Source organism: Lissotriton vulgaris, chromosome 12, assembly GCF_964263255.1.
Source record: "Lissotriton vulgaris chromosome 12, aLisVul1.2, whole genome shotgun sequence".
In the NCBI taxonomy this organism is placed as follows: domain Eukaryota; kingdom Metazoa; phylum Chordata; class Amphibia; order Caudata; family Salamandridae; genus Lissotriton; species Lissotriton vulgaris.
In genome coordinates, this window is record NC_141700.1 from 442,978,439 (window position 1) to 442,993,129 (window position 14,691).

Consider the following 14,691-nt stretch of genomic DNA (forward strand, 5'->3'; position numbering starts at 1 on the left):
TCAAAAACACCTCTCTAATTTGAAGTTTACCCTATTCATATCATTTTAAAATATACCTTGCTGAAGAATGGATTAGTTGAATTCAACAATAGAGTGATCATTCACCTCTATCTTGTCCTTGTCATTTTCTTTTCCCTGTTTCAGTCAATGCATTCCTACAAAAATTTTCATAATACCAAGCATTTTATTTAATTTTTAAGATAACTTATTCTAAAGTTCATAGAACCAGATGTTTATTCTTAAATTGTATTCAACACTTGTTTGATGAAAATTATTCGGAAAGCAAGGAGAAAACAGTTGGGTGCTGCTGATATTTGAACTCATGATTTCCTGTTTACGAGACAGGCGCTTTAACCACTAAGCCACAGCACCAACCTTAATAGTAAAAAATGCATAAATAATTCATTGTTGATGATGAAAATGTGTTTTCTGCTATAAATTCTTCTTTATATGTATTGTAATCTTAAACACGAAAAGATACTCGATCACTACGCAAGGATTGATATGTTTTAATAAACAGGTACTCTTATAAAACCCAATTTTATTTCTTGAATTCTTTACAATTTTTTTTCATGAAGGTAATGATATTGCTCCAATCTAGGTAGACATTTCATCTAGGTCTTTCTCATAGATATGTATTTTTTTCATTTTGCAATAACAGTATTCATTCTATAATCTTGAAAATACTTGGGTTTTTATAAGGTTAAAGATGCTCTGTTCAACAGTAAGATGAATCAGACTTTCATATTTTAATTGTATCGGAATAAGACCTAATGAAAATGATTTGTTATATAACAATGAGAAAAGCAAGGCACTGCTGAGAGTTGAACTCTGGATCTCCTGTTTACTAGACAGGCGCTTTAACCAGCTAAGCCACAGCACCCACTTGATTCTTAAATTTGAAACACTTTTCTTTATGGTGTTCAAGAGAATATTGCTTTTTCACTTTCATATTCTTTTCTAAGTTCACACACTTCTCTACTCAAACACTTAAGATGAATGAAGACTCTTCACTTATTCAAAAACACCTCTCTAATTTGAAGTTTACCCTATTCATATCATTTTAAAATATACCTTGCTGAAGAATGGATTAGTTGAATTCAACAATAAAGTGATCATTCACCTCTATCTTGTTCTTTGTCATTTTCCTTTCCCTATTTCAGTCAATGCATTCCTACAAAAATCTTCACGATACCAAGCATTTTATTTAATTTTTAAGATAACTTATTCTAAAGTTCATAGAACCAGATGTTTATTCCTAAATTGTATTCAACATTTGTTTGATGAAAATTATTCGGAAAGCATGAAGAAAACAGGTAGGTGCTGCTGAGATTTGAACTCTGAATTTCCTGTGTACGAGACAGGCGCTTTAAGCACTAAGCCACAGCACCAACGTTAATAGTAAGAAATGCATGAATAATTCATTGTTGATGATGAAAATGTGTTTCCTGCTATAAATTCTTCTTTATATGTATTGTAATCTTAAACACGAAAACATACTCAATCACTACGCAAGTATTATTATGTTTTATTAAACAGGTACTCTTATAAAACCCAATTTCATTTCTTGAATTCTTTAAAAAAAAATCATGAAGGTATTAATATTGCTCAAATCTAGGTAGAAATTTCATCTACGTCTTTCTCATAGATAAGTAATTTTTTCATTTTGCAATAACAGTATTCATTCTATGATCTTGAAAATACTTGGGTTTTTATAAGGTTAAAGATGATCTGTTCAACAGTAAGATGAATCAGACTTTTATATTTTAATTGTATCGGAATAAGACCTAATGAAAATGATTTGTTATATAACACTGAGAAAAGCAAGGCACTGCTGAGAGTTGAACTCAGGATCTCCTGTTTACTAGACAGGCGCTTTAACCAGCTAAGCCACAGCACCCACTTGATTCTTTATTTTGAAACACTTTTCTTTATGGTGTTCAAGAGAATATTGCATTTTCACTTTCATATTCTTTTCTAAGTTCACACACTTCTCTACTCAAACACTTAAGATGAATGAAGACTCTTCACTTATTCAAAAACACCTCTCTAATTTGAAGTTTACCCTATTCATATCATTTTAAAATATACCTTGCTGAAGAATGGATTAGTTGAATTCAACAATAGAGTGATCATTCACCTCTATCTTGTTCTTTGTCATTTTCTTTTCCCTATTTCAGTCAATGCATTCCTACAAAAATCTTCACAATACCAAGCATTTTATTTAATTTTTAAGATAACTTATTCTAAAGTTCATAGAACCAGATGTTTATTCTTAAATTGCATTCAACATTTGTTTGATGAAAATTATTCGGAAAGCATGGAGAAAACAGTCAGGTGTTGCTGAGATTTGAACTCAGGCTTTCCTGTTTACGAGACAGGCGCTTTAACCACTAAGCCACAGCACCAACGTTAATAATAAGAAATGCATAAATAATTTATTGTTGATGATGAAAATGTGTTTCCTGCTATAAATTCTTCTTTATATGTATTGTAATCTTAAACACGAGAAGATACTCAATCACTACGCAAGTATTAATATGTTTTAATAAACAGGTACTCTTATAAAACCCAATTCCATTTCTTGAATTCTTTACAATTTTTTTTCATGCAGGTATTAATATTGCTCAAATCAAGGTAGACATTTCATTTACGTCTTTCTCATAGATAAGTATTTTTTTCATTTTGCATTAACAGTATTCATTCTATAATCTTGAAAATACTTGGGTTTTTATAAGGTTAAAGATGATCTGCTCAACAGTAAGATGAATCAGACTTTTATATTTTAATTGTATCGGAATAAGACCTAATGAAAATGAATTGTTATATAAGAATGAGAAAAGCAAGGCACTGCTGAGAGTTGAACTCAGGATCTCCTGTTTACTAGACAGGCGCTTTAACCAGCTAAGCCACAGCACCCACTTGATTCTTAAATTTGAAACACTTTTCTTTATGATGTTCAAGAGAATATTGCTTTTTCACTTTCATATTCTTTTCTAAGTTCACACACTTCTCTACTCAAACACTTAAGATGAATGAAGACTCTTCACTTATTCAAAAACACCTCTCTAATTTGAAGTTTACCCTATTCATATCATTTTAAAATATACCTTGCTGAAGAATGGATTAGTTGAATTCAACAATAGAGTGATCATTCACCTCTATCTTGTTCTTTGTCATTTTCTTTTCCCTATTTCAGTCAATGCATTCCTACAAAAATCTTCACAATACCAAGCATTTTATTTAATTTTTAAGATAACTTATTCTAAAGTTCATAGAACCAGATGTTTATTCTTAAATTGTATTCAACATTTGTTTGATGAAAATTATTTGGAAAGCATGGAGAAAACAGTTAGGTGCTGCTGAGATTTGAACTCAGGATTTCCTGTTTACGAGACAGGCGCTTTAACCACTAAGCCACAGCACCAACGTTAATAATAAGAAATGCATAAATAATTTATTGTTGATGATGAAAATGTGTTTCCTGCTATAAATTCTTCTTTATATGTATTGTAATCTTAAACACGAGAAGATACTCAATCACTACGCAAGTATTAATATGTTTTAATAAACAGGTACTCCTATAAAACCCAATTTCATTTCTTGAATTCTTTAAAAAAAATTATGAAGGTATTAATATTGCTCAAATCTAGGTAGAAATTTCATCTACGTCTTTCTCATTGATATGTATTTTTTTCATTTTGCAATAACAGTATTCATTCTATGATCTTGAAAATACTTGGGTTTTTATAAGGTTTAAGATGATCTGTTCAACAGTAAGATGAATCAGACTTTTATATTTTAATTGTATCGGAATAAGACCTAATGAAAATGATTTGTTATATAACAATGAGAAAAGCAAGGCACTGCTGAGAGTTGAACTCAGGATCTCCTGTTTACTAGACAGGCGCTTTAACCAGCTAAGCCACAGCACCCACTTGATTCTTTATTTTGAAACACTTTTCTTTATGGTGTTCAAGAGAATATTGCTTTTTCACTTTCATATTCTTTTCTAAGTTCACACACTTCTCTACTCAAACACTTAAGATGAATGAAGACTCTTCACTCATTCAAAAACACCTCTCTAATTTGAAGTTTACCCTATTCATATCATTTTAAAATATACCTTGCTGAAGAATGGATTAGTTGAATTCAACAATAGAGTGATCATTCACCTGTATCTTGTTCTTTGTCATTTTCTTTTCCCTATTTCAGTCAATGCATTCCTACAAAAATCTTCACAATACCAAGCATTTTTTTTAATTTTTAAGATAACTTATTCTAAAGTTCATAGAACCAGATGTTTATTCTTAAATTGTATTCAACACTTGTTTGATGAAAATTATTCGGAAAGCAAGGAGAAAACAGTTGGGTGCTGCTGATATTTGAACTCATGATTTCCTGTTTACGAGACAGGTGCTTTAACCTCTAAGCCACAGCACCAACGTTAATAGTACAAAATGCATAAATAATTCATTGTTGATGATGAAAATGTGTTTTCTGCTATAAATTCTTCTTTATATGTATTGTAATCTTAAACACGAAAAGATACTCAATCACTACGCAAGGATTGATATGTTTTAATAAACAGGTACTCTTATAAAACCCAATTTCATTTCTTGAATTCTTTACAATTTTTTTTCATGAAGGTAATAATATTGCTCCAATCTAGGTAGACATTTCATCTACGTCTTTCTCATAGATAAGTAATTTTTTCATTTTGCAATAACAGTATTCATTCTATGATCTTGAAAATACTTGGGTTTTTATAAGGTTAAAGATGATCTGTTCAACAGTAAGATGAATCAGACTTTTATATTTTAATTGTATCGGAATAAGACCTAATGAAAATGATTTGTTATATAACAATGAGAAAAGCAAGGCACTGCTGAGAGTTGAACTCAGGATCTCCTGTTTACTAGACATGCGCTTTAACCAGCTAAGCCACAGCACCCACTTGATTCTTAAATTTTAAACACTTTTCTTTATGATGTTCAAGAGAATATTGCTTTTTCACTTTCATATTCTTTTCTAAGTTCACACACTTCTCTACTCAAACACTTAAGATGAATGAAGACTCTTCACTTATTCAAAAACACCTCTCTAATTTGAAGTTTACCCTATTCATATCATTTTAAAATATACCTTGCTGAAGAATGGATTAGTTGAATTCAACAATAGAGTGATCATTCACCTCTATCTTGTTCTTTGTCATTTTCTTTTCCCTATTTCAGTCAATGCATTCCTACAAAAATCTTCACAATACCAAGCATTTTATTTAATTTTTAAGATAACTTATTCTAAAGTTCATAGAACCAGATGTTTATTCTTAAATTGTATTTAACATTTGTTTGATGAAAATTCTTCGGAAAGCATGGAGAAAACAGTCAGGTGCTGCTGAGATTTAAACTCAGGATGTCCTGTTTACGAGACAGGCTCTTTAACCACTAAGCCACAGCACCAAAGTTAATAATAAGAAATGCATAAATAATTTATTGTTGATGATGAAAATGTGTTTCCTGCTATAAATTCTTCTTTATATGTATTGTAATCTTAAACACGAGAAGATACTCAATCACTACGCAAGTATTAATATGTTTTAATAAACAGGTACTCTTATAAAACCCGATTTCATTTCTTGAATTCTTTACATTTTTTTTTCATGAAGGTATTAATATTGCTCAAATCAAGGTAGACATTTCATTTACGTCTTTCTCATAGATAAGTATTTTTTTCATTTTGCAATAACAGTATTCATTCTATAATCTTGAAAATACTTGGGTTTTTATAAGGTTAAAGATGATCTGCTCAACAGTTAGATGAATCAGACTTTTATATTTTAATTGTATCGGAATAAGACCTAATGAAAATGAATTGTTATATAACAATGAGAAAAGCAAGGCACTGCTGAGAGTTGAACTCAGGATCTCCTGTTTACTAGACAGGCGCTTTAACCAGCTAAGCCACAACACCCACATGATTCTTAAGTTTGAAACACTTTTCTTTATGGTGTTCAAGAGAATATTGCTTTTTCACTTTCATATTCTTTTCTAAGTTCACACACTTCTCTACTCAAACACTTAAGATGAATGAAGACTCTTCACTCATTCAAAAACACCTCTCTAATTTGAAGTTTACCCTATTCATATCATTTTAAAATATACCTTGCTGAAGAATGGATTAGTTGAATTCAACAATAGAGTGATCATTCACACCTCTATCTTGTTCTTTGTCATTTTCTTTTCCCTATTTCAGTCAATGCATTCCTACAAAAATCTTCACAATACCAAGCATTTTATTTAATTTTTAAGATAACTTATTCTAAAGTTCATAGAACCAGATGTTTATTCTTAAATTGTATTCAACACTTGTTTGATGAAAATTTTTCGGAAAGCAAGGAGAAAACAGTTGGTGCTGCTGATATTTGAACTCATGATTTCCTGTTTACGAGACAGGCGCTTTAACCACTAAGCCACAGCACCAACGTTAATAGTACAAAATGCATAAATAATTCATTGTTGATGATGAAAATGTTTTTTCTGCTATAAATTCTTCTTTATATGTATTGTAATCTTAAACACGAAAAGATACTCAATCACTACGCAAGGATTGATATGTTTTAATAAACAGGTACTCTTATAAAACCCAATTTCATTTCTTGAATTCTTTACAATTTTTTTTCATGAAGATACTGATATTGCTCCAATCTAGGTAGACATTTCATCTACGTCTTTCTCATAGATATGTATTTTTTTCATTTTGCAATAACAGTATTCATTCTATAATCTTGAAAATACTTGGGTTTTTATAAGGTTAAAGATGCTCTGTTCAACAGTAAGATGAATCAGACTTTTATATTTTAATTGTATCGGAATAAGACCTAATGAAAATGATTCATTTTGCAATAACAGTATTCATTCTATAATCTTGAAAATACTTGGGTTTTTATAAGGTTAAAGATGCTCTGTTCAACAGTAAGATGAATCAGACTTTTATATTTTAATTGTATCGGAATAAGACCTAATGAAAATGATTTGTTATATAACAATGAGAAAAGCAAGGCACTGCTGAGAGTTGAACTCAGGATCTCCTGTTTACTAGACAGGCGCCTTAACAAGCTAAGCCACAGCACCCACTTGATTCTTAAATTTGAAACACTTTTCTTTATGGTGTTCAATAGAATATTGCTTTTTCACTTTCATATTCTTTTCTAAGTTCACACACTTCTCTACTCAAACACTTAAGATGAATGAAGACTCTTCACTTATTCAAAAACACCTCTCTAATTTGAAGTTTACCCTATTCATATCATTTTAAAATATACCTTGCTGAAGAATGGATTAGTTGAATTCAACAATAAAGTGATCATTCACCTCTATCTTGTTCTTTGTCATTTTCCTTTCCCTATTTCAGTCAATGCATTCCTACAAAAATCTTCACAATACCAAGCATTTTATTTAATTTTTAAGATAACTTATTCTTAAATTGTATTCAACATTTGTTTGATGAAAATTATTCGGAAAGCATGGAGAAAACAGTCAGGTGCTGCTGAGATTTAAACTCAGGATGTCCTGTTTACGAGACAGGCTCTTTAACCACTAAGCCACAGCACCAAAGTTAATAATAAGAAATGCATAAATATTTTATTGTTGATGATGAAAATGTGTTTCCTGCTATAAATTCTTCTTTATATGTATTGTAATCTTAAACACGAGAAGATACTCAATCACTACGCAAGTATTAATATGTTTTAATAAACAGGTACTCTTATAAAACCCGATTTCATTTCTTGAATTCTTTACATTTTTTTTCATGAAGGTATTAATATTGCTCAAATCAAGGTAGACATTTCATTTATGTCTTTCTCATAGATAAGTATTTTTTTCATTTTGCAATAACAGTATTCATTCTATAATCTTGAAAATACTTGGGTTTTTATAAGGTTAAAGATGATCTGCTCAACAGTAAGATGAATCAGACTTTTATATTTTAATTGTATCGGAATAAGACCTAATGAAAATGAATTGTTATATAACAATGAGAAAAGCAAGGCACTGCTGAGAGTTGAACTCAGGATCTCCTGTTTACTAGACAGGCGCTTTAACCAGCTAAGCCACAACACCCACATGAATCTTAAGTTTGAAACACTTTTCTTTATGGTGTTCAAGAGAATATTGCTTTTTCACTTTCATATTCTTTTCTAAGTTCACACACTTCTCTACTCAAACACTTAAGATGAATGAAGACTCTTCACTCATTCAAAAACACCTCTCTAATTTGAAGTTTACCCTATTCATATCATTTTAAAATATACCTTGCTGAAGAATGGATTAGTTGAATTCAACAATAGAGTGATCATTCACACCTCTATCATGTTCTTTGTCATTTTCTTTTCCCTATTTCAGTCAATGCATTCCTACAAAAATCTTCACAATACCAAGCATTTTATTACATTTTTAAGATAACTTATTCTAAAGTTCATAGAACCAGATGTTTATTCTTAAATTGTATTCAACACTTGTTTGATGAAAATTTTTCGGAAAGCAAGGAGAAAACAGTTGGGTGCTGCTGATATTTGAACTCATGATTTCCTGTTTACGAGACAGGCGCTTTAACCACTAAGCCACAGCACCAACGTTAATAGTACAAAATGCATAAATAATTCATTGTTGATGATGAAAATGTGTTTTCTGCTATAAATTCTTCTTTATATGTATTGTAATCTTAAACACGAAAAGATACTCAATCACTACGCAAGGATTGATATGTTTTAATAAACAGGTACTCTTATAAAACCCAATTTCATTTCTTGAATTCTTTACAAATTTTTTTCATGAAGGTAATGATATTGCTCCAATCTAGGTAGACATTTCATCTACGTCTTTCTCATAGATATGTATTTTTTCATTTTGCAATAACAGTATTCATTCTATAATCTTGAAAATACTTGGGTTTTTATAAGGTTAAAGATGCTCTGTTCAACAGTAAGATGAATCAGACTTTTATATTTTAATTGTATTGGAATAAGACCTAATGAAAATGATTTGTTATATAACAATGAGAAAAGCAAGGCACTGCTGAGAGTTGAACTCAGGATCTCCTGTTTACTAGACAGGCGCTTTAACCAGCTAAGCCACAGCACCCTACTTGATTCTTAAATTTGAAACACTTTTCTTTATGGTGTTCAAGAGAATATTGCTTTTTCACTTTCATATTCTTTTCTAAGTTCACACACTTCTCTACTCAAACACTTAAGATGAATGAAGACTCTTCACTTATTCAAAAACACCTCTCTAATTTGAAGTTTACCCTATTCATATCATTTTAAAATATACCTTGCTGAAGAATGGATTAGTTGAATTCAACAATAGAGTGATCATTCACCTCTATCTTGTTCTTTGTCATTTTCTTTTCCCTATTTCAGTCAATGCATTCCTACAAAAATCTTCACAATACCAAGCATTTTATTTAATTTTTAAGATAACTTATTCTAAAGTTCATAGAACCAGATGTTTATTCTTAAATTGTATTCAACATTTGTTTGATGAAAATTATTTGGAAAGCATGGAGAAAACACTTAGGTGCTGCTGAGATTTGAACTCAGGATTTCCTGTTTACGAGACAAGCGCTTTAACCACTAAGCCACAGCACCAACGTTAATAATAAGAAATGCATAAATAATTTATTGTTGATGATGAAAATGTGTTTCCTGCTATAAATTCTTCTTTATATGTATTGTAATCTTAAACACGAGAAGATACTCAATCACTACGCAAGTATTAATATGTTTTAATAAACAGGTACTCCTATAAAACCCAATTTCATTTCTTGAATTCTTTAAAAAAAAAAATATGAAGGTATTAATATTGCTCAAATCTAGGTAGAAATTGCATCTACGTCTTTCTCATAGATATGTATTTTTTTCATTTTGCAATAACAGTATTCATTCTATAATCTTGAAAATACTTCTGTTTTTTTAAGGTTTAAGATGATCTGTTCAACAGTAAGATGAATCAGACTTATATATTTTAATTGTATCGGAATAAGACCTAATGAAAATGATTTGTTATATAACAATGAGAAAAGCAAGGCGCTGCTGAGATTTGAACTCAGGATCTCCTTTTTACTAAACAGGTGCTTTAACCAGCTAAGCCACAGCACCCACTTGATTCTTTATTTTGAAACACTTTTCTTTATGGTGTTCAAGAGAATATTGCTTTTTCACTTTCATATTCTTTTCTAAGTTCACACACTTCTCCACTCAAACACTTAAGATGAATGAAGACTCTTCAGTCATTCAAAAACACCTCTCTAATTTGAAGTTTACCCTATTCATATCATTTTAAAATATACCTTGCTGAAGAATGGATTAGTTGAATTCAACAATAGAGTGATCACTCACCTCTATCATTTTCTTTGTCATTTTCTTTTCCCTATTTCAGTCAATGCATTCCTACAAAAATCTTCACAATACCAAGCATTTTTTTTAATTTTTAAGATAACTTATTCTAAAGTTCATAGAACCAGATGTTTATTCTTAAATTGTATTCAACACTTGTTTGATGAAAATTATTCGGAAAGCAAAGAGAAAACAGTTGGGTGCTGCTGATATTTGAACTCATGATTTCCTGTTTACGAGACAGGGGCTTTAACCACTAAGCCACAGCACCAACGTTAATAGTAAGAAATGCATAAATAATTCATTGTTGATGATGAAAATGTGTTTCCTGCTATAAATTCTTCTTTATATGTATTGTAATCTTAAACACGAAAAGATACTCAATCACTACGCAAGGATTGATATGTTTTAATAAACAGGTACTCTTATAAAACCCAATTTTATTTCTTAAATTCTTTACAATTTTTTTTCATGAAGGTAATGATATTGCTCCAATCTAGGTAGACATTTCATCTACGTCTTTCTCATAGATATGTATTTTTTTCATTTTGCAATAACAGTATTCATTCTATAATCTTGAAAATACTTGGGTTTTTATAAGGATAAAGATGCTCTGTTCAACAGTAAGATGAATCAGACTTTTATATTTTAATTGTATCGGAATAATACCTAATGAAAATGATTTGTTATATAACAATGAGAAACGCAAGGCACTGCTGAGAGTTGAACTCAGGATCTCCTGTTTACTAGACAGGCGCTTTAACCAGCTAAGCCACAGCACCCACTTGATTCTTTATTTTGAAACACTTTTCTTTATGGTGTTCAAGAGAATATTGCTTTTTCACTTTCATATTCTTTTCTAAGTTCACACACTTCTCTACTCAAACACTTAAGATGAATGAAGACTCTTCACTTATTCAAAAACACCTCTCTAATTTGAAGTTTACCCTATTCATATCATTTTAAAATATACCTTGCTGAAGAATGGATTAGTTGAATTCAACAATAGAGTGATCATTCACCTCTATCTTGTTCTTTGTCATTTTCTTTTCCCTATTTCAGTCAATGCATTCCTACAAAAATCTTAACAATACCAAGCATTTTATTTAATTTTTAAGATAACTTATTCTAAAGTTCATAGAACCAGATGTTTATTCTTAAATTGTATTCAACATTTGTTCGATGAAAATTATTCGGAAAGCATGGAGAAAACAGGTAGGTGCTGCTGAGATTTGAACTCTGAATTTCCTGTGTACGAGACAGGCGCTTTAAGCACTAAGCCACAGCACCAACGTTAATAGTAAGAAATGCATGAATAATTCATTGTTGATGATGAAAATGTGTTTCCTGCTATAAATTCTTCTTTATATGTATTGTAATCTTAAACACGAAAACATACTCAATCACTACGCAAGTATTATTATGTTTTATTAAACAGGTACTCTTATAAAACCCAATTTCATTTCTTGAATTCTTTAAAAAAAAATCATGAAGGTATTAATATTGCTCAAATCTAGGTAGAAATTTCATCTACGTCTTTCTCATAGATAAGTAATTTTTTCATTTTGCAATAACAGTATTCATTCTATGATCTTGAAAATACTTGGGTTTTTATAAGGTTAAAGATGATCTGTTCAACAGTAAGATGAATCAGACTTTTATATTTTAATTGTATCGGAATAAGACCTAATGAAAATGATTTGTTATATAACACTGAGAAAAGCAAGGCACTGCTGAGAGTTGAACTCAGGATCTCCTGTTTACTAGACAGGCGCTTTAACCAGCTAAGCCACAGCACCCACTTGATTCTTTATTTTGAAACACTTTTCTTTATGGTGTTCAAGAGAATATTGCATTTTCACTTTCATATTCTTTTCTAAGTTCACACACTTCTCTACTCAAACACTTAAGATGAATGAAGACTCTTCACTTATTCAAAAACACCTCTCTAATTTGAAGTTTACCCTATTCATATCATTTTAAAATATACCTTGCTGAAGAATGGATTAGTTGAATTCAACAATAGAGTGATCATTCACCTCTATCTTGTTCTTTGTCATTTTCTTTTCCCTATTTCAGTCAATGCATTCCTACAAAAATCTTCACAATACCAAGCATTTTATTTAATTTTTAAGATAACTTATTCTAAAGTTCATAGAACCAGATGTTTATTCTTAAATTGCATTCAACATTTGTTTGATGAAAATTATTCGGAAAGCATGGAGAAAACAGTCAGGTGTTGCTGAGATTTGAACTCAGGATTTCCTGTTTACGAGACAGGCGCTTTAACCACTAAGCCACAGCACCAACGTTAATAATAAGAAATGCATAAATAATTTATTGTTGATGATGAAAATGTGTTTCCTGCTATAAATTCTTCTTTATATGTATTGTAATCTTAAACACGAGAAGATACTCAATCACTACGCAAGTATTAATATGTTTTAATAAACAGGTACTCTTATAAAACCCAATTCCATTTCTTGAATTCTTTACAATTTTTTTTCATGCAGGTATTAATATTGCTCAAATCAAGGTAGACATTTCATTTACGTCTTTCTCATAGATAAGTATTTTTTTCATTTTGCATTAACAGTATTCATTCTATAATCTTGAAAATACTTGGGTTTTTATAAGGTTAAAGATGATCTGCTCAACAGTAAGATGAATCAGACTTTTATATTTTAATTGTATCGGAATAAGACCTAATGAAAATGAATTGTTATATAAGAATGAGAAAAGCAAGGCACTGCTGAGAGTTGAACTCAGGATCTCCTGTTTACTAGACAGGCGCTTTAACCAGCTAAGCCACAGCACCCACTTGATTCTTAAATTTGAAACACTTTTCTTTATGATGTTCAAGAGAATATTGCTTTTTCACTTTCATATTCTTTTCTAAGTTCACACACTTCTCTACTCAAACACTTAAGATGAATGAAGACTCTTCACTTATTCAAAAACACCTCTCTAATTTGAAGTTTACCCTATTCATATCATTTTAAAATATACCTTGCTGAAGAATGGATTAGTTGAATTCAACAATAGAGTGATCATTCACCTCTATCTTGTTCTTTGTCATTTTCTTTTCCCTATTTCAGTCAATGCATTCCTACAAAAATCTTCACAATACCAAGCATTTTATTTAATTTTTAAGATAACTTATTCTAAAGTTCATAGAACCAGATGTTTATTCTTAAATTGTATTCAACATTTGTTTGATGAAAATTATTTGGAAAGCATGGAGAAAACAGTTAGGTGCTGCTGAGATTTGAACTCAGGATTTCCTGTTTACGAGACAGGCGCTTTAACCACTAAGCCACAGCACCAACGTTAATAATAAGAAATGCATAAATAATTTATTGTTGATGATGAAAATGTGTTTCCTGCTATAAATTCTTCTTTATATGTATTGTAATCTTAAACACGAGAAGATACTCAATCACTACGCAAGTATTAATATGTTTTAATAAACAGGTACTCCTATAAAACCCAATTTCATTTCTTGAATTCTTTAAAAAAAATTATGAAGGTATTAATATTGCTCAAATCTAGGTAGAAATTTCATCTACGTCTTTCTCATTGATATGTATTTTTTTCATTTTGCAATAACAGTATTCATTCTATGATCTTGAAAATACTTGGGTTTTTATAAGGTTTAAGATGATCTGTTCAACAGTAAGATGAATCAGACTTTTATATTTTAATTGTATCGGAATAAGACCTAATGAAAATGATTTGTTATATAACAATGAGAAAAGCAAGGCACTGCTGAGAGTTGAACTCAGGATCTCCTGTTTACTAGACAGGCGCTTTAACCAGCTAAGCCACAGCACCCACTTGATTCTTTATTTTGAAACACTTTTCTTTATGGTGTTCAAGAGAATATTGCTTTTTCACTTTCATATTCTTTTCTAAGTTCACACACTTCTCTACTCAAACACTTAAGATGAATGAAGACTCTTCACTCATTCAAAAACACCTCTCTAATTTGAAGTTTACCCTATTCATATCATTTTAAAATATACCTTGCTGAAGAATGGATTAGTTGAATTCAACAATAGAGTGATCATTCACCTGTATCTTGTTCTTTGTCATTTTCTTTTCCCTATTTCAGTCAATGCATTCCTACAAAAATCTTCACAATACCAAGCATTTTTTTTAATTTTTAAGATAACTTATTCTAAAGTTCATAGAACCAGATGTTTATTCTTAAATTGTATTCAACACTTGTTTGATGAAAATTATTCGGAAAGCAAGGAGAAAACAGTTGGGTGCTGCTGATATTTGAACTC

At 30.4% G+C, this 14,691-nt stretch overlaps 15 non-coding genes across 15 annotated transcripts; all 15 read right to left on the reverse strand.

The window, feature by feature from the left end:
* Positions 1 to 1,826: 1,826 nt before the first annotated feature.
* Positions 1,827 to 1,900, reverse strand: TRNAT-AGU (transfer RNA threonine (anticodon AGU)). The gene has a single exon. It is a non-coding gene; the product is annotated as a tRNA-Thr (tRNA).
* Positions 1,901 to 2,335: 435 nt separating this feature from the next.
* TRNAT-CGU (transfer RNA threonine (anticodon CGU)) lies at positions 2,336 to 2,408 on the reverse strand. Its single transcript has one exon. It is a non-coding gene; the product is annotated as a tRNA-Thr (tRNA).
* Positions 2,409 to 2,845: 437 nt separating this feature from the next.
* TRNAT-AGU (transfer RNA threonine (anticodon AGU)) lies at positions 2,846 to 2,919 on the reverse strand. The gene has a single exon. It is a non-coding gene; the product is annotated as a tRNA-Thr (tRNA).
* Positions 2,920 to 3,354: 435 nt separating this feature from the next.
* TRNAT-CGU (transfer RNA threonine (anticodon CGU)) lies at positions 3,355 to 3,427 on the reverse strand. The gene has a single exon. It is a non-coding gene; the product is annotated as a tRNA-Thr (tRNA).
* Positions 3,428 to 3,861: 434 nt separating this feature from the next.
* On the reverse strand, positions 3,862 to 3,935 carry TRNAT-AGU (transfer RNA threonine (anticodon AGU)). Its single transcript has one exon. It is a non-coding gene; the product is annotated as a tRNA-Thr (tRNA).
* Positions 3,936 to 5,899: 1,964 nt separating this feature from the next.
* Positions 5,900 to 5,973, reverse strand: TRNAT-AGU (transfer RNA threonine (anticodon AGU)). Its single transcript has one exon. It is a non-coding gene; the product is annotated as a tRNA-Thr (tRNA).
* A 2,076-nt stretch (positions 5,974 to 8,049) lies between these two features.
* On the reverse strand, positions 8,050 to 8,123 carry TRNAT-AGU (transfer RNA threonine (anticodon AGU)). Its single transcript has one exon. It is a non-coding gene; the product is annotated as a tRNA-Thr (tRNA).
* Positions 8,124 to 9,069: 946 nt separating this feature from the next.
* Positions 9,070 to 9,143, reverse strand: TRNAT-AGU (transfer RNA threonine (anticodon AGU)). Its single transcript has one exon. It is a non-coding gene; the product is annotated as a tRNA-Thr (tRNA).
* A 436-nt stretch (positions 9,144 to 9,579) lies between these two features.
* TRNAT-CGU (transfer RNA threonine (anticodon CGU)) lies at positions 9,580 to 9,652 on the reverse strand. Its single transcript has one exon. It is a non-coding gene; the product is annotated as a tRNA-Thr (tRNA).
* Positions 9,653 to 11,107: 1,455 nt separating this feature from the next.
* Positions 11,108 to 11,181, reverse strand: TRNAT-AGU (transfer RNA threonine (anticodon AGU)). The gene has a single exon. It is a non-coding gene; the product is annotated as a tRNA-Thr (tRNA).
* A 943-nt stretch (positions 11,182 to 12,124) lies between these two features.
* TRNAT-AGU (transfer RNA threonine (anticodon AGU)) lies at positions 12,125 to 12,198 on the reverse strand. The gene has a single exon. It is a non-coding gene; the product is annotated as a tRNA-Thr (tRNA).
* A 435-nt stretch (positions 12,199 to 12,633) lies between these two features.
* Positions 12,634 to 12,706, reverse strand: TRNAT-CGU (transfer RNA threonine (anticodon CGU)). The gene has a single exon. It is a non-coding gene; the product is annotated as a tRNA-Thr (tRNA).
* A 437-nt stretch (positions 12,707 to 13,143) lies between these two features.
* TRNAT-AGU (transfer RNA threonine (anticodon AGU)) lies at positions 13,144 to 13,217 on the reverse strand. The gene has a single exon. It is a non-coding gene; the product is annotated as a tRNA-Thr (tRNA).
* Positions 13,218 to 13,652: 435 nt separating this feature from the next.
* Positions 13,653 to 13,725, reverse strand: TRNAT-CGU (transfer RNA threonine (anticodon CGU)). Its single transcript has one exon. It is a non-coding gene; the product is annotated as a tRNA-Thr (tRNA).
* Positions 13,726 to 14,159: 434 nt separating this feature from the next.
* On the reverse strand, positions 14,160 to 14,233 carry TRNAT-AGU (transfer RNA threonine (anticodon AGU)). The gene has a single exon. It is a non-coding gene; the product is annotated as a tRNA-Thr (tRNA).
* Positions 14,234 to 14,691: the final 458 nt, after the last annotated feature.